Consider the following 26,197-nt stretch of genomic DNA (forward strand, 5'->3'; position numbering starts at 1 on the left):
CCCTACATGTTTAACAACAAAGATTAAATAAACTTAAAAAAATTAAGTTTATTCAAGATTAAATAAATTCAAATATATACATGAAATATTCAGTCCTTGAGAATCATTTTCAATGAATATGTCTATGTATTCATGTACACATGTATTTATAGTGTAAAAACAATGATATGTTAAATGTAAGGGAAAATATAAAAAAGTATGTACAGTATTAGGGGACCAGCAGATGATGAAATGGTTATAAGGCTGGACTCCTGCATGGCCAACGTGGTTCAAGTCCTGGACCTGGAGGCTTCAAAATCATGCCATGCGTGCCCCAAATCCCGAGAGGAGAATGGAGGAGAAGGGATTGCGGTGTGGCCACACTCCCTCAGGGGGGGTGATTTCTTACTTTCTGTCTCTCTGTCTCTGGCAAGCACACATGGCTTAAAGCAAAAATCTCTCTATATAAAAAAAGAACATATAGGGACCAGCAGTTAGCGTAATGGCTATGTTGCTGGACTCCCACGTAGTCGACCACGGTTCGAGTCCCGGACCTGGTGGCTTAAACTCACGCCGGGCGTGTGTGCGTGCGTACCCAAGATCCTGAGAGGAGAATGGAGGAGAAGGGATTGCGGCATGGCCACCCCCCCTGGGGGGTGATTTCCTGCTTTCTGTCTCTCTCTGTCTGTCTGGCGAGTGCATGCGCCCTATAGCAAAAACCTCTATATGACAAAACACTCAAAAAAAAAAAAAAAAAAAAAGAGAACATACAGTATTGGGGCCAGTAGATGGCATAGGTTACTTCACTGGACTCCAACATGGCTGACCACAATTTGAGTCTTGGACCCTGTAGCTTGAAAAATCACTCAGGGAGCATGTGCATGTATGCCCAAGATCCCAAAAGGAAAAGGGATTGTGGTGTGGCCATCCCTCCAGGGGGTGATTTCTCACTTTCTCTCTCACTTTCTCTGTCTCTCCCTCTCTCTGGCGAGTATACATGCCCTATAGCAAAAAACCTCTTTTTAAAAAAAGGTATTATATATAACTTCAGTGCTTCTATATATTATAGGTCTTTCTTACACCAAATGAAAGTAGGTCATTTTTTCTAGTTTGTTCAAAGGCTGCAAATTTAAATTTCTCTTTATGCTTTTCTGAATTTTCAGATTTTTCACTGGAAATAGCTAAGTGATGTCTCATTACTCCTTTCTCCTTCTAAAAACAGGTAACTCAGTACAATTTAGTGATCATTTTCATGTTAATAAAAATGTTTACTCCTCCAAGAAAAATGTACTTTTAAAAACTTTTACATGGGAGATAATGATTATTGATGCAGTATAACATAATAATTATAACTTCACTCAGGCTGCTTAATTAGAAAGACACTCTAATCCTATGGTTGCCATTTACTAGCTCTTGTGTGTTCCACTCCCTGAACTTCTGTTTCCTCATATGAAAAATGGGTAGGACATTACCTACATGATGTAGGGTGTTATAAGAATAAAACAAGCATTTAGTGTCTGCCTAGAATAGAGTGATCAGTAAGTGATACCTATTATTACTACTACTAAATAGTAATTATAATAATTATTATAATTCCTTATGTTGTTTCCTCATGTATCAAGGTAGCTCATTGTTATTTAAATGTTTTTGAAAATATTTTCTTGTTATGCTTAGCATATGACTTACACATTATTTCTATTGAATATTGTAAGTCCACCTTGATACATATCAGACATTTATTAGTTTGTCAGAAAAATCATAACACATTTTCCATAGAATAAATATGCCATGACTTTTCCGATAACCTATTAATAGGGAAGCTACATTCTAATGAATATTTATGAACTTCACTGCTAAATAGAATTATAAATAAAAGCATTCAGAATAGTGAACAAAATAAACTTACTATGTAAAATACTATGAGATATTTACTGATAAATCTTTACCCCTGAAACATAACTGTGAATGACACAAATGTAAGTGGCTGAGATTGGATATGAGTAGCTACCAAGAAGGAATGACACATAAATGGAAGTGACTGAATACTGAGGTCAAGCAATCACTGAATTCACAATTTGAAAAGCATCAAAAAGATCCAATACAGTACTAGTTATATATGTTACATCTCTAATACAAAAATCCAAAATTCTTCAAATTCTGAAACTTTTTGAGCACAAGTAGAAAATTCCATACCTGACCTTATGTGATAGGTCAGTTAAAATGCTGCAATACAAAAATATTGTACATAATTACTTTCATGCTATGTGTATAAAGTATATATAACATATAAAAGTAATTTTGTATTTAGACCTGGGTGCCATCCCCAAGACACCTCATTATATGTATGTGAATTTTCCAGACCCTCCTGCCCTCCCCATTTCTGATATCAAGCACTGTGGTTAAGGGATATCCAACTTATAATGTGTATACTTCATTCAAGAACAATGTGTAGATAACAATGTGTAGATGAGTCTGTCAAAGGAAGAATCATTTAAAAAAAAAAAAAAAGCAACCAAAGTGTAGCAGACTTCAAATACTGCACTAATAAATGAGATTCCACAGGTGGTAGAATAAAGTTCTGAAGATGGGAGAGTGTCTTTTTTATTTGGAGAGGTTTTTGCTATAGGGCACGTACACTCACCAGAAGGACAAACAGAGACAGAGAGACAGAAAGTGAGAAATCTGCCCCCCACCAGGGTGGATGGCCACGCCGCAACCCCTTCTCCTCCATTCTCTCAGGACCTTGGGCACACATGTACACATGCCCAGAGTGAGTTTAAGCCACCGGGTCCAGAACTCGAACCACAGTCGACTACATGGGAGTCCAGCAACATAGTCATTATGCCAACTGCTGGTCCCGGGAGAGTGCCTAATTTTACTTTAATTTCCTCTTTAAGAAAGAAATGCAGGGCCAGCAGCTGGCATAATGACTATGTTGCTGGACTCCCATGTAGTGAACCATGGTTCCAATCCCAGACCCAGTGGCTTAAACTCACACTGGGCGCATGTGCCCAAGATTCCAAGAGGAAAATGGAGGGGAAGGGATTGCAGTGTGGCCACCCCCCCCGGGAAGGGATTGCGGTGTGGCCACCCCCCCCGGGGGGGGGGTGACTTCTCTCTTTCTATCTCTCTGGCAAATGCACTCACCCTATAGCAAAAATCTCTCAGAAAGAAAGACAGACAGACAGAAAGAAATGCTAACATAATAAAAATACACTGGGACATGAATACAGTATGGTAACAGTAAGAATTCTGCCCTGGTAATTCTTCCATGCCCATTGCCTAGCCCATTTCCCTTCAGTAAAAATATCTTTTTCCCTTTTTTCTGTGGCATACTCATTCTTCAAGATCCAGCTTAAGTATACACTTTTTCTGGGAAGTCTTTCTAAATAATTTCTGCTCTAAGACTAGCTGTTGCTCTACTCCTAAGTATTTAAAATACTCATGCATTCAATAACATGTAATTTCACAAATTAATGATGACATTACAAATTAGAAACCTTTCATAAAAACAAATTTTGGCAACATTACCAAACATTAAAATTCAAGTATCCCAGGGCCGACAGGTGGTTAATGTCCCACATGGTCAATGGTAGTTTGAGTCCCAGACCTGGTGGCTTGCTTTCTTTAAAAAAGAAGAAAGAAAGAAAAAAAAAAAAAAAAAGGCAACCAAAGTGTAGCAGACTTCAAATACTACGCTAATAAATGAGATTATTCCACAGGTGGTAGAGTAAAGTTCTGAAGATGGGAGAGTGCCTAGTGCTAAAGGGAGTTGGATCCCACATGACTGACCCTGTTCGAATACTGGCTCTGGTGGCTTGAAAAACACACCAGGCACATGTGCATGAGTACCCCAAATTCTGAGAGGATGAAGAAACAGAAAAGAAAGAATTTCCCTTCCCTGCCCAAGTATATGTGTTCTTTGACAATTAAAAAAAAAAAAAAAAGATCCAGGCTTCCAGGACACCAGCACTCATGATCTGTACCACTTACTTGGCACTTATACTTGAAACATCTTTTGAGAACCATAAACATCCTCAAGATAAACTCTTAATTTTCCACAGCAACAACCCTAATATCTCTAAACAACTAAATGTTTAAAGACACACATTTATATGTTATATGTAATAGTATTTAAAATTGAATGAACAGATCACATTGAATTTATGAGTAGATGCTTCTGAGAAGAATTAAAGTGAGGAGAGGAATAGGGTGGATGTTTTTTTAAAAAGAGTTCAGCTCCATAAGTAATATTTTATGTCTAAAACATTTTAATGAAAATTCACATTAATCACTTGTATGTCAGGTAAGCTGCAATTTTTTTCTTCAGGTTTATTTACTGCATACTTCATTGTATAGAACTATAATTTTTTTTTAAAGAGGTTTTGCCTTAGGGTGCATGCACTTGTTGGGGAGGGGGGTGTGGCGGTGGCCACATCACGGTCAGGGAATTGAACCATGGTCTGCCATGTAGGAGTCCAGTGAAGTAGCCACTATGCCATCTACTGGTCCATCAATTAATTTCTATGAAGTTAATTTCTTCATGTTTCTTTAATGGCTTCAGATTTTTGTTTGGTTTTGCTATAGGGTGTACTTGCTCGTCAAAGACAACAAGAGAGGAGAGTGAGAAATCACATCCTAGAGGTGATGGCCACATCACAATCCCTTCTCCTCCAATCTCCTCTTGCGATTTTGGGTAAGCAGGCACACACATCTGGCCTGAGTTTTAAGCAGTCAGGTCTCTAGTACTCAAACTGTGCAGCTGGCCACATGGGATTCAGCACCTTAACCTCCATGCCCCTGCTAGCCTGGTTTTGGATTTTTTTTTTTTAAGCCTTGTTTTGAAGAAAACATTTTCCTATAATTCTTTTACAATTTTTTAAAAAGAAAATATTGAACTCTTCAAACATTTGGAATGTAAGTTTTAGTACTGAATAGAGTAGGAAATTAACTGAAGGTTTTCCAAATGAATAATCAATAGTCTCAATATCACTTATTGAAGAGTAAATCCTCTCCTCATGGATCTAAAATACCACCACTATCATAAATGGACACCTGAATTCAAACAGAAAAGAAGTTTGCTTTCTCTTCAAAAGCAGAAACCAGCTTTTAAGCATCTGAAATCATTTCTACTGAGAATCATCACATGATTCTATCAACATGATTCACTATATACTGAATAATGTAACTCCTATTTTTCCAGTCATAACTGAAATGAAACAAAAATAAAAATTAAGTCAATCAGGAAGAAACAAGAAATAATTGACTTGCATATTCCTTTTAAGTTACTGAATAAGACAAACACTTTTAATAATTTTTAATTTTTGTTTAGTTCATTTGAGGAATTACAGTAATCTTTATCAGATCAGTAGGTTCAACATCTCACTAAAGTGAAAAATGAATTAAATGATAAAATTCTAGAACAAAAAAAAAACCACCACCACTTTGAACAAAAGAATAAACCTCAAGAATTGAGACTACAGTTGCTCTATTTCAAACATTCTATACTTCTAAGTAAATTATCATCTCTAAGATAATGAAAATAGCTCACACTCAGAGCTGCCACCAAAAATGAAAAGTATATAATCTTCCGTAGCACCCCATTTTAGAGTTTACCAGATGTTGTTTACACCAGTGTAAATCAATCTAATAATTTAAATTCATTTTCTCTTGGGCTAGTCCTGCAGTCAGTTTAGGGAACTGGTCAATGGAGGTTTAAATCCCAGACCCAGCAGCTTGAAAAACACACCAGGTGTGGGAACCAGCAATTAGCTTAATGGCTATGTCGCTGGATTCCCACGTAGTCGACTGCGGTTCGTGTCCCGGACCTGGTGGCTTAAAACTCACGCCGGGCGCGTGTGCGTGCGTGCCCAAGATCCCGAGAGGAGAATGGAGGAGAAGGGATTGCGGCGTGACCATCCCCCCTGGGGGGTGACTTCTCGCTTTCTGTCTCTATGTCCCTCTCTGTTTGTCTGGCGAGCGCACGCGCCCTACAGTGAAAATCTCTCCAAAAAAAAAAAAAACCACAAAACACACCAGGTGTGTCTCCAAAAACCTGAAAGGATGGAGACATGAAGAAGAGGTTGTGGCATAACCTGGCCCCTTTGAGTGTGCTTCTCCACTAGCCTGTTATCTCTGGTGAGCACATGAACCCACTGGCAATTAAAAAGAGTATATTTTCTCTAGGTATCTTTATAGCATACAGAAAATAAATGAGCAATATTTTTCTCTTAATTATTTTCAACCATGTGAATGGTTAAGTGACCCCCTAGGCTTGTTCCTCTTTAGAGTAACTCTTAACATTTTCTAACAAATGTAATTTTTCAATTACTCCCATATTTTACAAAATCTTAAAAATTTATATGCATGCACAATATACACATGCAAACCTCCACACATTATACTTTAGAACTTCAACTATAGCCTTATCTGCTATACTTGGTTCTAGATATTTCTAGAATCTACTCATTTTTTGGTTTATTTCTACCCAGACTGAAACAAAACATACTTACTCCCCTCCTCCAGTTTTCTGCCAAAGGGCACGTACGCTTCCTAGACAGAGGCAGAGAGGGAAAGTGAGAAATCATCCTCTAGCGGGATGGCCATGCTGCAATCCCTTCTCCTTCAGTCTCCTCTCAGGATTTTGGGTGTGCACACACACATGCCTGCATGATTTTCAGGTCGCCAGGTACAGGACTCAAACTGGAGTAGGTCATGTGGGATCCAATGCCTTAACTATTATGTTGTGGTCCTTATTTTTTAAACAGATTATACAAAGTAACTTGATTTTTATTCTTGAGTTTCTTTCTTTTTCTTTATAGAGATTTTTGCTATAGGGCATATGTGTTCGTCAGAGAGAGAGACAATGACAAAAAGCAAGAAATCACCCCCCTAGGGGAGATGGCCACACCACAATTCCTCCTCCTCCATTCTTCTCTTACAATCTTGGGCACATCTGCCCAGTAGGGGTTTCAAGCTGCCAGGTCCAGGACTCAAACAGCGGCCCACTACATGGGAGCTCAGCAATGTAAACATTATACTATCTGCTGGTCCCTATTCTTGGTTTTCAACTATTTAATATAACTTAATTTTTTATCATCTATAAAAATATTTGATAAGCTTAATGGTGAAAATTAGTAACTGAACAAACCTGAGTTCAGAGAAGTTGAAAGAAAAAACAAACAATTGTTTACTAAGTGTTTTAACTGCAAATGTTTACTTGCACTAACTATTTTTACAAGTTACAACTTCTATATAATACATAGCTCCTATAACTGACTTAACATCAATGACTGCTCCATAAAAACAAAGAAGCTTGGGAGCTGCAGATGGTATAATGGTTATGTCGTTGGACTCCCACGTAGTCGAATGTGGTTTGAGTCCTGGACTCAGCAACTTAAAACTCATTTACTGTACGTGTGCCTAAGATCTCAAGAGGAGAAAGGACTGTGGCATGGCCATCTCCCCTGGGGGGGTGAAGAGGGGTGGCTTCTTGCTTTCTGTCTGTCTCTCCAGCGAGTACACACACTATAGCTAAAATCTCTCTCAAAAAGAAAAAATTCACAAAAGCTTTATTTAAATCTGACTATGTTGCTCTTGTTACCTGTTTATCTACAAAAAGTCAGTGTTTCAGAGAAATGTATTAACTACATTAACTACATCTGTGATCAGCTCTTCATAGAAGTATGTTGATTACTACCTAGAATCTATACTTACTGATTTTCCCTAAACCACACAGGTAAGTCTCTAATTAAAAAACAGTCATTACGGGAACCAGCAGTTAGCGTAATGGCTATGTCGCTGGACTCCCACATAGTCGACCGCGGTTCGTGTCCCGGTCCCGGTGGCTTAAAACTCACGCCAGGGGCGTGTGCGTGCCCAAGATCCCGAGAGGAGAATGGAGGAGAAGGGATTGCGGCGTGACCATCCCCCCTGGGGGGTGATTTCTCGTTTTCTGTCTCTATGTCTCTTCTCTGTCTGTCTGGCGAGCGCATGTGCCCTACAGTGAAAATCTCTCCAAAAAAAAAAAAAAACAAAAACAGTCATTTCACTCTTTTACTGAAAAAGAATGAACTAAGTATATTTAGTATATTTAATATGCTACTGTAATTAATATATTTTAATATATTTATATAGTAAATATACTTTCAGTTTATTTTCTAGTAGAAAATGTTTGTATTTTCTTGGTTTAGACTTATAAGGATCTTGTAAGATGTTTAAACAACTAATCAAGCATGTGTGAGATAAGATGATTCTAAATCTAGTAACAAAATTCAAGCTTCAAAGGCCCATTTCTTTGAAAATGGCTTTTATTTATTTCCAAACACATTACCCCCCAGGGAGTGATTTCTTGCTTTCTGACTCTATGTCTCTCTCTGTCTGTCTGGCGAGCACACGCACCCTATAGCGAAAACCTCTCCAAAAAAAAAAAAAAAAAATACTGGGGTAAAAAGAGGAGTTTTTTAAAAATTATTTATTTACTCATTCATTTATTTTTAAATTTGACTAGAGACAGAGAAAGAGAGAGAGAGAGGGAAAGTGAGAAGGCAAGCCACCAGGTCCGGGACTTAAACCGTGGTCGGCCATGTGGGAGTATCCAGCACCTTAACCACCATGCCACCTGCTTGTCCTCAAGAAGTATTATTTTTTTTAATATCGATAATGACAAAATGATGTCAATTTGTTTCAACAGCTAGTAAACTGGCAGTCAAGAATTTTTTTCAGACTTAAAGCCATTTTTATGAAACAAAGTATCTCCCACATAAAATTATCAAAAAACATGAGTACATACCATGAGGGTATCCTGTAGAAGAAAGAGCTACCTGTTGTGACCAAAAAATATTTCTTTTAAGCTCATCATTTGCATACTAAATTCTATCATTCCACCATATTTACTACCGTCATTGAATTATTTTATACAGAAAGAATTCTACATTGTAGTCACAGACTTATCCTGGAAAGGATCACTGGCTCAAAATCCTAAATAACAAAGTTTGTTTTTTAATTCTAAACTGATTTTCTTTTCTTTTTCTTAAATTTGTTGTAGAGCACATGTGCTCACTGCAGTAAGACAGGGAGAGGGAAAGTGAGAAAGTACTCCTATCGGGGATGGCCACATTGCAATCACTTCTCCATTCTCTCTAGACATTTTGGGCATGTACTTGGTACATTTTACAAGCCGCTGAGTCTAGGTCTCAAAACACACAGTTGGCCAGGTGGGATGAAGTCACCTTAACTACCATGTCACTAGCTGTCCCCTAAACTGACTTTCTTTTTTTTTTTTTTGGAGAGATTTTCGCTATAGGGCACGTCCACTCACCAGACAGACAGAGAGAGACACAGAGACAGAAAGCAAGAAATCACCCCCCAGGGGGTATGGTCACGCTGCAATCCCTTCTCCTCCATTCTCCTCTGGGGATCTTGGGCACGCACGCACACGCGCCCAGCTTGAGTTTTAAGCCACTGGGTCCGGGACGCAAACCACGGTCGACTATGTGGGAGTCCAGCGACATAGCCATTACGCTAACTGCTGGTTCCCCTAAACTGACTTTCTGATCACTTGTTATCCTCATTTCACACAGTCAATTATCATCTTATGTTATGTAAAGATGAATACTAAAAATGTCAACAAATAGCACTCAAAGTACACAGCATTAAAAAATGTAAAATTTAGTATTTTATTCAAATTTAAATGAACTATATGGAGACTATGTTATCAACCAAGTAGTATGAGTTCAAATCACCATTAGACTATTAAAACGTTTGGAGTCTGGCAGGTGGCATGGTGTTTAAGGTGGTTGAACTACCACATGACTGACTGGTTGGAGTCCTGGACATGGCAGCTTGCTTTCTCAGTTTCCTTCTCTCTCTGGTCAACTTCAAAAAATTAAAATAAAATAATGGCAATGAATTAAAAAATTAAATAAAAATAATTATTAAAAAAAAAGAACTATTATTGCTTTTATGGGGGAGGGGGGTGATTTTTGCTATAGGGTATATGCTCTCACCAGAGAAAGAGAAACAGAGAAACAAAGTGACAAATCACTCACTGGAGAGATGGTCATGCCACAATCCCTTCCCCTCTCAGGATTTTTTGGGTATACACACACACACACACACACACATACACACACCCGTGGCATGAGTTTTAAGCTACCAGGTCAAGAACTTGAACCATAGTCTACCACATGGTAGTCCAGCACTTGAACATCCAAGCTACCTGCTGGCCCCAGAACTATTATTACTTTTAAATTTTATTTTATTCTGTTAACATGAGATCTGCTCAACAAATTTTTAAGAGTATAATTTTATACAGATCTCCAAAACTTATTTAGATATATAGGTATAGATATATAGATTTTTTTAAAAGAGAGATTTGTATAAGGTATGTGCGCTTGCTGGAGAGCGAGAGAGAGACAGAAAGTGAGAAATTATGCCCCAGGGGAGATGGCCACGCCACAATTGCTTCTCCTATACTCTCCTCTTGGGATTTTCAGCGCACACACACACACCACACCCAGCCAGGGTTTAAGCCTCCAGGTCTGATACTTGAACTGTGGTCGGCCATGTGGGAGTCCAGCAACCATCAAGACATCTGCTGGTCCCTAGAACTTATGCATCTTACTTAACTGATACTTTATGCCTGTTGATTAGTAACTTTCCATTTTCCCCTCCCTCCAAACTCTATCAACAACCATTACACAAATTACAAATTCTATGACTCTGACTAGAGTGCATGTAAAGGAAAGCATATAGTATACGTTTTTCTGTGACTGGCTCATTTCACTTAGCATAATGTTCTCAAAGTACATTAATGTTATTGCATAATGCAAAATTTCCTTCTTTTTAAAGGCTGAATATATTCCATTGTATCTATATGTATTTTCTTTATTCATTCACCTGCCAATGGACATATGGGTTGTTTCCATATCTTGGCTACCGTGAATAGTGTTACCAAGTCTCTGGCTGTTGTGAACATGTGAGTGCTAGTATCTCTTCAAAATCCTGGTTTCAATTCTTTTGGATAAATATCCAGAAGTACAATAGAATTATTGGGTCACACGGTAATTCTTTTATCATTTTTTTTTTCTTTTTGAGGAATCTTCATACCATTCTTCATAGCAGCTACATCATTTTGGATTCCCATAGTGTACGAGGTTTGTAATTTCTCCACATCCTTGCCAACATTTGTTGTCTTTTATTCTTTTTTCAATAATGGTCATCTTAACAGGGGTGAGGAGATACCACATTGTGGTTCTGACTCATACTGACTTGGATGATTCATAACATTGAACCTTTTTTCATATACTTGCTTGATGACTGCATGTCTTCTTTGAAGAAATGTCTACTCAAGTCTTGGCCCATTTTAAATAGAGTTATTAATTTTTCTGCTACTGAGTTGTAGGAATTCCTTATATAAAGATTAGCTCCTGGGGCCAGCAGGTGACATGGTGGTTGAGAGTACTGGACTCTCACATGGCAACCATGGTTCAGGTCCTGGATCTGGTGGCTTGCTTTCTCATTTTCCCTTTCCCTTTCTCTCTCTCTCTCCCCCTCCCTCTCTCTCTCTCTCTCTCTCACTCTGTCCCTCTCTGATCATGTTTCTTTAAAAAAAAAAGAATAAAACAAAAAATTAGAGCAGGGTGAAGAAGAAGAGGCGAGACCGACCCCCGAACCGACCAAAGCCTGCGCGCCACTGCATCCCACGCGTCCAGCGCCTACATCCCGCCGTCGTCGCCACCATACCCAAGAGAAAGGCTGAAGGGGATGCTAAAGGAGATAAAGCCAAGGTGAAGGACAAACCACAGAGAAGATGTGCAAGGTTGTCTGCGAAACCTGCTCCTCCAAAGCCAGAGCCCAAGCCTGAAGAGGCCCCTGCAAAGAAGGGAGAGAAGGTACCCAAAGGAAAAAAGAGAAAAGCTGATGCTGCAAGGATGAGAATATTCCTGCGGAAAATGGAGATGCCAACACAGACCAGGCACAGAAAGCTGAAGGTGCTGGAGATGCCAAGTGAAGTGTGTGCATTTTTGATAACTGTGTACTTCTGGTGACTGTACAGTTTGAAATACTATTTTTTATCAAGTTTTATAAAAATGCAGAATTTTGTTTTACCGTTTTTTTTTTTTAAAGCTATGTTGTTAGCACACAGAATACTTCATTGTTTTTTGGGGGGAAGGCTATTTGTCACTAATAGAATGTCTCTGAAACTGGATCGATTTGGACATCTTTCCCTTCTAGTCTTGACAGACTTCCTCTTGGCTCCCAGGAGGAGGGATTCCCTGACACACACAGCCACCTTGGCACAGATGCCTTGTGGTATGGAAAACTTAACATCTGCTTTTATGTCCTCTCCCTCTTTGCCTCCAGTATAGACTTAACTCCTTTAAACCAGAGACCCATTGGGACCTGACCACAGAAAATTGGTTAAACCAGTATATCAGGTAATCTGGACTTTCCAATGACATTGAGATGGCATCCTTCAAAAGAGCAGCAGTTCCTTTTCTATACTGTTGGATCTTCAGGTTGATAATTCTGCTATTTTCACTTCCTGAAAGTCAGGGTCAGCTCGTGAAAAGTTGTTAAACAACATGCTAAATGAAATATTAATCCTCACTCTAAACTTTCCCTGTTCAGAGCATCAAATGAAGACTTCACTGGGTTTTATAGTGGCTTTCTGATTTTGGTAGTCCATTGAAGAAGGGAGTTTGAAAGTTGTATGCTGTTAACGATTGTCTGCCCATGTCCTGCCTGAAATACCATGACTGTTTATGAAAAGTATCTTTAAAAAAGCTGGATACAGTTTGAAAAAAAATTAAATAATTCTTTAAAAAAAGATTAACACCCTATCATATATATGGTTTGCAAATATTTTCTTCCATTCCATAAGCTTTTTACTGTTTACTGAAGTCCCATTTTTCTATTTTCTTACTTTTGATGTCATATTCATGAAATTATTGTCAAGACCAATGTTGTGAATCTTTTCTTCCAGATTTTGAATATAGTACTGAAAAAAACAAAGAAGTGGGAAAGATAACAAAGAAAAAAAACCTCACTTCCACCATCCTGAGACATTATCTTTTACCAAACATTTTTGAACATTTCACCAAATAATGAGTGTATATTCCCAATTTCACTGTGTGTGTGTACATATTATTAAAACATATCTATGGGACCTGGGACCAGCAGTTAGCGTAATGGCTATGTCACTGGACTCCCATATAGTCGACCGCGGTTCGTGTCCTGGACCTGGTGGCTTAAACTCACGCCGGGCGCGTGTGTGTGTGTGCCCATGATCCCGAGAGAAGGATGGAGGAGAAGGGATTGCGGCTTGGCCATCCCCCAGAGGGGTGATTTCTCAGTTTCTGTCTCTCTGTCTGTCTGACGAGCGCACGCGCCCTATAGCAAAAACCTCTCCAAAACAAAACAAAACAAAACAAATCTATGGGACCAGCAGTTAGCATAATGGCTATGTCACTGAACTCCCATGTAGCTGACCACAGTTCAAGTCCCAGACCCGGTGGCTTAAACTCACGCCAGGCACGTGTGTGTGTGTGTGTGTGTGTGTGTGTGTGTGTGCCCAAGATCCTGAGAAGAGAATGGAGGAGAAGGGATTGCGGCATGGCCATCACCCTGGGGGGTGACTTCTTCCTTTCTGTCTTTCTGGCAAGTGCACATGCCCTATAGCAAAAAAAAAAAACTCTTAAAAAAAAAATCTATACATATCTACAGTTAGTATGTGACATTTTTCTAGAGACTTAACTTTATAGATCCTGATCACAAGATGCCTAAATCAAGATCTCCTAGGTCAGTTTTTCAACTCTATAGATTTCAGCTAAGAGGTTCTCAAATCAAACGACACAGGAATAGAAATAGAGTTCCCTGTGAAAAGTTGCAATGGAAATGCACAGACAAGAATCAGAAAGATCTATAAAGGAATCCTGGGAGTTACAATTACCTGGTATGTGAGATTATAGATGCTATGAAGAACCTTAAAGTACTGTTTTATCTCTGCCATTGAGGTGCTTAGATTCTAGCAACATACAATTTAATTTAAACCTGTCCTCCTATCTTCAATTTCTAGATCCAAGGGCAAAACAATGAATATAATGAAGAAGAATGATACCATGAAAATAAGATGAATGACCCCACCTTTGCAGGTAATTTCCTCAGCTAGGCACATGTTTCTTTTTTAATCACTTACATAAAAATGCTTTAACAGCTTAATCACTGAATTGCAACAACTTTTGAAATGTGGCACAAAAGTAATTTAATAGTTGATTAAAGGCCAGAACATGCACCAGGCAGTAGAGGGTTATAACAAACCTTCATTGCAATAGCATTTCACAGAAAGCTCTCTAACAGACTTAGGTCTCACAAACAATTTAAGGATAAGGTTGCAAATATAATTCCAGGTATATACTCATAGGTGAAGTTATAGAAACAGATCTATGTATCTCCAACTTTGAATAAAAAACTTATGTATCCAACTTGGGGGAAAAAAAGCAGAAGACAAGGAAAATACCAACAAGTTTATCTGCAGTTCACCCTAATGTCACATTTCATTGACATTCTTTTTCAAAAACTTGCCAGAGGGCACATGCACTTGCCAGAGAGAGAAAGAGAGAGAGAGAGAGAACATCTCAACAGGGTATAGACATACCATAATCCCTTCTCCATTTCTCTATACTGTTAGGGTTCTGGACATGAACTCACATGTGCCTGGCAGGTGTTTCAAGCTGCTGGGTCAAGATTCCAAATGCAGTATGATGCCATGCAGGATACAGATCCCTTAACCACTAGGTCACAGGGTTGGCCCTAAACTGTTTGTTTGTTTCTTTTTATTTAAGTTATTTATTCTATGAAGTTATTTATTCCATCAAGACCCTTTTGGGGGTCTTTATGCCATGACCTACCCACAGCCTCAGTCAGCATGGACAAAGGGCATATCTATGCTAGCATATTCAGGAGAGTTCTCCAGACTTGAACTAGCAACCTTCCCATGTGTGTCAGACTCATAGAGCATTGCATTTTATCACCGTGCCATGAACCAGCCCCTAACTCAGGTTCTAACTCAAGTTTAAGATCCATAAAGGGGAAAAAAAAAATCCATAAAGGGAAGAACTATGTGTATCTACTAATAACTAACAAATTCAAACCTCATTGATATATACTGGTAGGTCAAATGATACAGGAAGGATTCCAGAACATCTCAGAAGTTGTCCTACTCAAAACTCTCCTACTTTAAAAATAAGATTAAAAAACTACTTTGGTGGCCGACAGGTGGCATGGAGTGTTAAGGCAACTGGATCCCATATGGCAGATTGTGTGGTTTGAGTACTGGACAGAGTGTCTTGAAAAACATGCTGGGTACATATGCATGCATGCCTAAAATTCTGAGAGAAAAATGGAGGAGAAGGGACTATCACATGGTCATCTCCCCCTGGTGAGTGATTTCTCACTTTCCCTCTCTCTCTCTGTCTCTCTCCAGGGAGAGTTGCATCCTATAGGAAAAACTTAAAAAAAGAAAGAAATTTGGAAAAAAATCCACTATGAAGCAGTTCAGGCTCTTTATCATCAACCTTCATGGCAACATTTACTATGTGTGGCTATGTATAAAAAAGGAAGAATGACAGCAAGAGAAGGAAGGAGGGAGGCAGTGACTACCACATGCTTTCTGTGGACAAGGAAAATCAACTGGTAGCATTAACACTAGACTGGTAAATATTGAAAGAGCAGATGTGAAATAATGGAATCTTTCTCCTTTGGTATCTAAGGCTACTTTATCATCAATTTCAAGTAAGTAATTCCTTAAGAACAGAGCATCATCTGTCATTCTTGGGATACTAGTATTATAGGGAGTACAAGTTTATATGCCACTAGAACTTTAGCACAAGTTTTCACTTGAAGAACGTATCAAAGATGCTGGCAGAAGTACTCTTCACTTAACTCCTATAGCTCAGGAATGAACAGATCTGGTCAAGCACTAGAACAACATCTTTGAGAACAAAATGGTCCCTAGTTTTTCTACAATGGTTTAAAAATTTTAAAATTAGTGGATTTAAGAAAAAAATGGATATTTTTCCAACAATATGCAGAAAACCAAAAGTAAAATGAAATAACTGAACAAAGGGAACAGCAGATGGTGTAATGCTTACATCACTGGACTCCCACATGGCCAACTGCAGTTTGAGTCCTGGACCCAGAGGCTTGAAACTCATGCCAGGCACATGTGTGTGCATGGCCAAAATCACAAGAGAACAAAGGAGAAGGGACTGCGGCATGGCCATCCCCCTGGGGGTTATTTCTCATTTTCTTTATTTTTCACTCTAGAGAGCACATGTGCCTTATAGCAAAAATCTCTCTGTAAAAAAAAGAAAGAATTCAACAAATAATAGCAGAATTATTTTCACAGGAGTTAAAAGGATTAAGCATCAGAAGAGAATGGATTCTGGTGTTATCATTCCCTCTGGGGGGGTTGTAATTTCTCACTTTCCCTCTCTTTGTCTCCAGCAACACCAGCCCTACAGGGAAAAAAAACTTAAAAAAATTAGCATAAAAGCAATGATCACGATAACATACCTATAGCATAATCTAGCACATTTTAATACCAAATGTGGCTTTCTGCAAAAGAACAAAAATGGGAGCCGGCCCCATAGCTTAGAGGTTAAAGAACTTCGGCACCAGCAGATGGCGTAATGGCTGTGTTGCTAGACTCCCATGTAGTTTTCCGTGGTTCAAGTCCCGGACCCAGTGGCTTAAACTCATGCCAGGCGCATTTGTGTATGTGCCCAAGATCCCGAGAGGAGATTGGAGGAGAAGGGATTGTGGCATGGTCATACCCCCCCCCCCCCCGGGGGGATTTTCCTTTTTTTTTCTCTGTCTTTCCGGCGAATGCACATGCCCTATAGCAAAAAACCTCTTCAAAAAAAAAAAAAAATAGAGGTTAAAAGATCTGGATCCTACATGGCTGACTGTGGTTTGAATCCTAGCCCTGGTGGCTTGAAAAATAGTGAATGCATATCCAAGTCCCAAATCCCAACAGGATAGAGAAAGAGAGAAAAGACTGCAGCATAACAATACCCCACATTATGGTGCTTTCTTCCCGCCTTTCTCTCTCTGGTAAGTGCATGCTCTCTTTGGCAATGTGTAAAAAAAAAAAAAGGAAGGAAGGAAAAAAAATGGAAAAGGACACCTCAGTTTCCTCTGTTTTTATGTGGACAAGAAAGATTTACTGTTAGCCTCAAGACTGAACTGTAAAAGGATGCAAGAATAGACATACCAAGAGCAAAACACTAATGTATAAAATAGTTATTCTTGCTAGTTAACTGTTTTAGCAACATAATTATGAGAGTGCATATTCATGTCTTAAAGCTGTTATATCTTCCATTTCTTGTAGAGCATACAAAAACTTTGCCTTTGGGAAAATATAAGGAATGGTTTATGATGAGATCTGAAACTCACAGGAAATGCGTACATGTGTTTACTTGAAAGACAATGTAAGCGCGCTCATAGCAGCACTATTCCTGACAGCCAAATACAAAAACAGTTCTGACAACTGTAGAATGGATGAACTGTAGTATAGTCATATAAAGTACTCAAATACCAACAAGAATAAACAAACTAATGCTACAAACAACAACATGGATGACACTCACAAGTAAATATTAAGGGAAGGAAGTCAAACACATGAGTACATTCTGGGTGATAACATTTACATAAAGTTCAAAAACAGGTATACCTAATCCAAGCAGTTAGAAGATGGAATTAGGAGTAGTGACAGGGAAGGCCCTCATAGGGACTTTTGGGATGCTCATAGTATTTTATTTCTTGATCTATTAACAGGTATAACTGGTTACACAGATGTTCACTTGTGAAAAGTCATCAGGTTATATCAGTAATCTACACACTTTTATACACTTATAAGCTTAGTTTAAAAAGATTAACAAAAATTATTTCCACAATTTAAATAACTATGTAGTTGTGTGTGTGTGTAGCCTATTCACTGATATATATAATTAACTACATATAAGGAAGAGCTTTCTAATTCAAATAGCCTAGACATATTGCCATTCCTACCTGTTCCAACTCTACTTCTCTCCATTCCAATCCTCAACTCGAAATTTTGTCCTTGTGGGGAGGAGGTAAGCAAAACTTGAAGAAAAATTTTCAAATCAGAAGTAGATCAAGAAAAGAAAGAAATGTGTAATGAATCCTCCAATTGCCTCCTCCATTGATGTACTATCTGCCTTTGAAGAAGCACTCCTACCCACAGAGTCTTTCTCCAAGTAGCTTAATTTCTCCTTTCTCCTTTACTGGCCTCCAAGTACCAAAATCTAACAAGTAATCATAACGAGTCTTTTGAAAATGAAAATGTCTTTCAGGGTATTATACAGCTCTCAGAACATTCATATCTAACTGTGAATTAGTTTAGTAGCTACTTTTAACATACATGCAAATTAAGGAAAATGAGTGATTCCACAATTTCTTTAACCAAAAGAGCACACTTTGCCAAAAACATCAGATTTCAAAATGTAGTATCATACCCCTAACTCCCATTTCTTTCAAACAAGTTTTATCTTTCTTCTCTGCCATGATGCAAGCCTGGAAAAACCCCTACTTTTCATTTGTTAAATTCTATTAACTTCTAATTCTCCTTAAAGCCATTTGTTTTTTCTTTTTTCAAAAACATATGATTGGGGTAGCCCCATGGCCTAGTGGTTAAGGCAGCAGATACAACTTGACCAACCTCGGTCCAAATCTGAGTCCCAACCCAGAAGGTTGAGAAACACACCAGGTGCATGAGTGCCCCAAATCCCAACAGGAGAGAACTAGAGGAGACTGCAGTATGACCATTCCCCATGGGGTCTGGGGATAGGGTAGCTATCAGGCAAAAAAAATGTTTTTAAAGTATGACCAATTATGTTGGAAAAAAGAATTACTAGGGATACATATATACCAAACCTAGCCCATCTCAAAATACAGAAGGGAAGGAAAAATAGTTATACGCTATTCCCCACTCCCCTCCCTTTAAATTAGATTCTCATAAAGCCATCTGCTCTTATATATACTATGTTATATGCTATAGATACTAGATACAAAATCAATTCTTGGGTGTAAAAAAGAATTCTATCTACTGAACACAAGCAAAAAAGTCATCTAGAACAACAAGACTAAACTGATTCAAATCACGTGGTTGTATCATGGTATTAAAGAAACCAATGCCTAAAAGTGAACCTACATAGTAGCCTGTTAATTCCAAATACCTTTTAATAAAGATTTTGCCACAACCTAACCAAGCCATTTGGAGAATGAATGTTGTTCACTAGGGGAAAATGGTGAAACTAAGATCACCAAAGAAACAATTTAAGGATAAGTTCCTCATTTCAAATAATTTCTAAGCCTGAGTAAATAGAAAAGTAGGCTCTTCATGAAAACAGATAAATGGTATTCTCTCCTGAGATATTTTTTGAGGTTTAGCTACCAGATGGGAGAACAGTTTTTAATAATTTCCCCCTTTTTTCTCACACAGCCTCACAAGCTTCCATTTGTTAGAAGAGCAGAATAATTGAATTTTTAGTAATTGAGTAAACAATTGAATTTACATCTGCTTTAACAAGCTATCTTATTGAAGGTTTAAAAGTTAAAAAATACGATTAATGTATTCACGATTAATGCATTCATTTTCAAAGTAAAATATTCTCAATATTTGCATTCAACCAAAATAAATTATGTAAAGGAAGTTAGTTGGTTTCATTTCTCTATTTTCTAAGCATTAAATTAAGCACATTTCTTGTGCTAACTGAACTTATATAAAAACCCCTCAAGCTACACACATAATAAGCACACCAAACTATGGTAACAAAAGGATATTTAGTCCACAAAATCATTCAAAATTATTGCTGAAGTCTAATTCTAACTTAACTCACATTTTTCCCCCTCCTAAAACAGTCCAATCTATATCCATGAGCTATAATGACTTAACACGTTTTATTCATAACTTATGAGTAATTCAGGGGAAATCTACCCTCTTTTGAACAATGAATGTTTAGTGATCTTATCAACATGCTAGAAAAACATGCTGGTCAATCTTCTTGAAACAATCTATGTGAGAGGTAAAATTATGCTCAAAAGGTTACCTGAAAAAATGTGAAACTGGATAATTCAACAATCAACAGTATCAAATATATGTATCTATGTCCAGTAGGATAGATGGGATAAAACAGGGAACAGAGTTGCTGCAAGGGCCAAATTTTCTCCATCTTGAAAATGAAACAGATATTCTACCAAATGTATTTTAGTATCTCCCCTTGTTTATGGAAAGACTGGGTGATATAAATCAATACTGAAATATTTTTCTGTCTCATACTTTGCATCTTCACTGGTATGTAACTGTGAGCCTGTTTCATTCGTGAAAGAAAAGGGGGAGGGGAGTGAGGGAGAGAGTGAGTGGTGTGGCAACAAAGCAACACTCTGTGAGGATGACCTAAGGAAAGGCTGTGGATTCCCTTCTAGAGCTCTCCTTGAGTATCGCAGTACATTCATGCCTATGATCGGGGGCTGGCTGATGATGGAGATGGCTAGTGAGTAGAGACCCTGGGGAGAGGTGCTGGCTTTTTTTCACTCTCTCCCATTCCCTCTCCCTGTCTCTCTCACTCATGAAATAAACAAACTTAAAAAGAAATAAATAAAGCACAAAATCTACCTAACAGAACTGCTTAAAGGGTTAAATAAAACGGTATACAAGAGTGTCTGTGACCAGCAGGTGGCACAGAGCTTAAGGCAGCTGGCCCCACAAGGTTGTCTGTGCAGTTTGAATGCCCGCTCCAGCAGCTTAAAAAACACACCAGGTACATGTGTGCGCATGCCCAAAATCTTAAGAGGAAAATGGAGAAGGGAATGAATATGGCCATCACCCTTAGGAGGTTGGCAGGGAGGTAATCTCTCTCTCTCTCTCTCTCCAGCAAGCTCATGCGCCCTACAGCCAACAAAAAAAGTGTTTGGCACACATGCTACCATAAAGAGTTAATGTTCATTCTTCCAAATACCCACTTCTGTTTCCATATTCTTCCTTCAAAAAATATTTCAATTCATTAGATCTAAGATTATTATTTATTTTCAATTCCAAATTAGTCTCTCAGATTATACAAAGACTGTATTTTGGATTATGCCAGAGACTCTGTAACAACTCAAGCACATTTATCTTTTGGGTTTAATCTTACACACAGTTGATCCAAAATTATTTTCTGTATTTAAAAGAAATGCCATTTATTGAGCATTTATCATGTGCTTAGTACTTTACTATCTCTTATCATTACAATTTGTTTTACAAAGTCAATATTATCTCCATTTTGAATGCAATGAGGTAGGGATGGCTCTGTTAGTGAAGAGTTAGTTAAGCCCTATGCATAAGGAGTTGGATCCCATAGGAGAGACCAGTTTATCAGGAGGCTTAAAAATATACAACCAGCGGTGCGGTGGTTAATGTGGCTATATTTCACGTGGCCAGCCACATGGTTCAGGTCCTGGACCCAGTGAATTGAGAAACACTCCAGGTACATGTGCATGCATGCCCAAAATATGGAAAGGATAATGAAGGAGAAGGGATTACTGTGACCATCCCTCATGATGTGGTAGTGGTAGGGATGCTCTTTGTTTTTTGTTTTTGTTTTTGTTTTTTTTTTTTGGAGCGGTTTTTGCTGTAGGGTGCATGCAGAGAGAGAGAGAGACAGAAAGCGAGAAATCACCCCCTGGGGGATGGCCATGCCACCGGGATCTTGGGCACGCATGCACACACACCCGGCGTGAGTTTAAGCCACTGGGTCCAGGACTCGAACCATGGTCGGCTACATGGGAGTCCAGCAACATAGCCATTACGCTAACTGCTGGTCCAGGTATGCTCTTTATCTCTCTCTCCTCTCCCTTCCCTTGTGGAGAGCACACACATCCTCTAGCAAGTTTAAAAAAAAAAAAAAAAAGAAAGAAAGAAAGAAAGAAAGGGGCTGGCAGGTGGGTGAGTGGTTAACAGTGCTTGGATTCCCATATCGCCAACCATGGTTCAAGTCCCGGACCTGGTGACTTGCTTTCTTGCTTTCCCTTTCTCTCTCTCTGTCAAATTGAAAAAATAATAACAACAAATAAATAAATAAATATTTTTAAAAATGAAGAAAGAAAAAGAGAGAAACAAGCCAAGTGTGTGTGCACGTGGCCCAAATCCTGACAGGATAGAGAAAGAGGAGAAAAAGGATTGGGCATGAGCATACCCCATTTTGAAGATGATTTCTCTCTCATTGGTGAGCACGTATGCCCTATGGCAACTGAAAACAAAAACTAAAACATAACCAAAAAATGAGGTAAGGCTCAGAGAGGTTGCACTGCTTACCCAAGGTCAAACAGTTAATCAACGGTACACACAGTCAGGATTAGAAATTAGGTTTAGCTGGTTTTTAGTCTTTATATCATTCTACCCAAAATATTTTACATTTTGTGTCTTCACTGTTTTATCTTCAGAGAGAAATAATTGCAATGGGGGGGTTACCTTGCCAACAATTCCACATATTAACCAAGTTTTCTGGAAGACAAGAATGTAATCAAAATGGCTGATAAGTTAATAGTGAAACGAAAAGTCTAAAACAATATTTCAAGGTAAGTGTAAGAGTAACTTACTAGTTACAGATAAATGGGGAAAATAAATGACTTCATGTTGAAATAACTCATTACAGATTGGTTATTTTCAAGGTAAAGACAAATAGGAGTTAAAAAAAAAACAGACAAAAAATTAAGAAAATATATAATAGCCTTGAATTCTGCCAAATCTGACTAAGCCTAAGGGTCCTCAGTAGGTCAGGATCTAGTTACTGGTAGGGTTCTTGCCTCACCTTGTAGGTTTCCAAACTGGTTGGCTTCTCCTTGGGTTTGCTAGAATTTCCAGTAAAGGAAGAGACAAGCAGTATAGGGACAGTCCTTAGATCTCATCAGCAAAACTTCCATTAACACCTCTACCACAACCTCATTTCTAGCCCTTAAATAATTTCTTTTTAAAATGATTTTTTTAAGTTTATGTTTTCAATGAGAGGGCTGGGGGAAGGCACACCTCTCATGGTCTTTATGCTATAATCAGCCTGCAGATCACTAGCATGCAGAGGGGGACCTTGGGACATGAACTTGGACCATTTCATGTGGGCTGAGCATCACAGAACATTGCATTTTTGCTATGCCACCATCTGGCCCCCTCCAATAATCTCTAAATTTTGAGAAAATAGACTATTCATTCACAAAAAAGTTAAGTGGCACCTCTACTCTCCTGGAAAATATTTTGAAGGTTTACAGGAATAGTGCCTCACAGAATTTAATTCCTAAAACAGGGAAAAACCATGGTCCTTTTCCAGAACTTCACTATTAAAAGTTGCAAAGGTTTCTTATTCTAATAGTAGTAGTAGCTGGAAGCAGGTGTAAGAAGGGGACTTACAAATTTTAAATTATATGCATATATTACCTATTTTAGTAATTAATTTAAACTAAAAGCTACTGATCAGAATACACAGTGCTTTTGTAGACTTGTAAGCGTTTCCTGTACTTCTAGAAAAGACTACAAAATAGATTCCTTTTTTGGGGGGGAGGAGGGATGAGGTTTTTGCTAGAGCTTGTATGCTCGCCAGAGAGACAGAAAGTGAGAAATCACCCCCCCAGGGGGGATGGCCATGCCGCAATCCCTTCTCCATTCTCGGAATCTTGGGCACGCACGCACATGCACCCAGGGTGAGTTTAAGCCACCGGGTCTGGGACTTGAACCGTGGTCAACTACATGGGAGTCCAGTGACATAGCCATTACGACAACTGCTGATCCCAGAGTACAAAATAGATTCCTACAGTAAAAAAGATAAACTCAACAGTACAGGTTGCAAAAGCTAATCCTTTTAGAATTTTAAAAGAAAACAAATACCAAAAATCCAACCCCATACTACTTTATTTCATTAAATCATGTAATATGTTATCAACACATATCATTTCATACTAGTTTAAAGTGGTCTGTGAAATTCCAAACTTAGGAATTTAAAAGATCTAAAAGGCTAATGATAGTAAGTATTCAGGCTTAAGACAGTGGACCATTGCCGATAACATGAGTGAAGATAACATCCCATGAAATAACAAGGCCAATGTTTCTCAGCACAGGGTGGAAGAAACCCTCCGCCATGAAAGGCTCTCAAGAGCCCTCATAAGATTTCGTTCTATCAGGATACTTCAAAAAGTTTGTGGAAAATGTAATTAAAGAACAAACTAATAGTGGTACAAAACAGTTTTTCCACAATACACATTTTCCATGAGCTTTTCAAAAAGCCACTTACAAAGTTCAGTTTTTTCATTCTTCAAACACTGACTACTACATAAGGAGGTAATGGTATTGAAAAAGTTTGCAAAAAATGTTTATTATTTTAAAAAGTACACAAACTGGAGCCAGCAGGTGGCGTGGTGGTTAAGGTGCTGGCCTCCCACATGGCTGGCTGTGGTTGGAGTTCCAGACCAGGCAGCTTGCTTTCTCACTTTCTCTCTCTCCCTCTCTGCTTCTCTGGTCAAATTAAATAATAATAATAATAATAAATTCTTTTTTTTAAAAAAAAAAGTACACAAATTTCCAAATTCTTTTGCACCAAAATTAACTCATACTTTAATTCTATTTTTCCGTGAACTTTTTGAGTAACCTTATAAGAGAAAGCATATACACACACACACACACACACACACACACACACAAATGAATACATATATGTATACATATGTTTAAAAGAGATGTCAAAAAGTTTTCATACCAATTAACCTGTAGGTAAGCAGCTAAAAACTACCTGACAATTTCTGCTTGAAAAAATACTTTTAACTATTTATTAGCAGTAAGAAGCCTAAAAGTACATCTTCAAATGAACTAAGTAATTTTATACACAGATGGAACTAACTTGTCTAAAGACAGTGAGTCTTACTTTGTTTTCCTACCTGGAAAGTTGTCTGATCCACTATTATGTAACTCTATTCAACACTCTATTGGAAGAGTTACATATCCAGCAAAAGTTAGCAGAAGATTTAAAAAAAAAAAAAAAAAAAAGCCACAGACAAAACACTTGTTAACTTTAGGTCCTTAATTACCTTATCAAAATGATTAAATCCAGCATACTCTTTGACAATTAAGCCTCTCCAAACTAGATACAGTGACACTTTGCACTCTCCATAAAACTTTAAAAAGAACATACTTCTTTGCTAACTTGATCATTATGTGAATTGTATATTTAAAAAATAGAAACAAAATGCTAATTTTCCAAACGATGAGATTTTTTACATAATACTAGCAAAACCTTTATTATTTCGGTCTTTAAGTTCAACTTATTTTATTCATCTTAGGGCCATTTACTTGCACTCTGAACGATTCACACTACAATATTTTCCCTGAAAGCTAATCAGCAAGTTCTTCCCCCCTCTGTGCTAAAACAGTTTCTACTAGCTGAGGCAAACTAACAATTTTACACTGACTTTCATTTACCATTTACATAGATAAATACTGAAATTCTGATTCATGAATATCCTTGTCACTTTATGGATATCAGTGAAAAGAAAAATGACACTCTGGCATGAGGCTGTCAACAACCAAGTCACCTGACTTCAAATGTAAATGAAAATAAGAGATTAGAAGACACTAATTTTGAACAAATGAACAGTGTCCAAGAGAAAATGATTTCAACTAAGTTTGAAATAACACACAAATCGTGAAATCACAATTCAGAGTAAACATTTAAAAATACACAATGGGACTAAATTAAGTTTGGCTGACACGTTTTGATTCAGGGCTAATGTTGTTAACCAATCACTATATCTTGTAAAAGCTTACTGTAGCAGTAGAACCCTTAATATTAAATACTAGGATTTCAATTGAGTATCATGGTTTTGTGGGTTTTTTTTAAAAGACAATTTGTTAACTCTAAACAGTGTCAATTCAGGAAGACCTGAATATGATCTGAATGGAACACCAGAAGAACTCTGATAGTCACATGTGAAAGAAAACGATGAGACTACAAAATTTTAAATTTACCAAAAGCTGGTAGATGTATCAAAGAGTCATGAAAACACATTTACCAATTATGTTGCACAAGACCTCTAAACTGGCCTGAAACATCACATTCATTCGAGCAACATATAGCAAAGTGCATTCTCAAAGACTATCTGGAACAGTGACTAGTAA

Source organism: Tupaia chinensis, unplaced genomic scaffold (assembly GCF_000334495.1).
Source record: "Tupaia chinensis unplaced genomic scaffold, TupChi_1.0 Scaffold143673_1, whole genome shotgun sequence".
Lineage (NCBI taxonomy): Eukaryota > Metazoa > Chordata > Mammalia > Scandentia > Tupaiidae > Tupaia > Tupaia belangeri.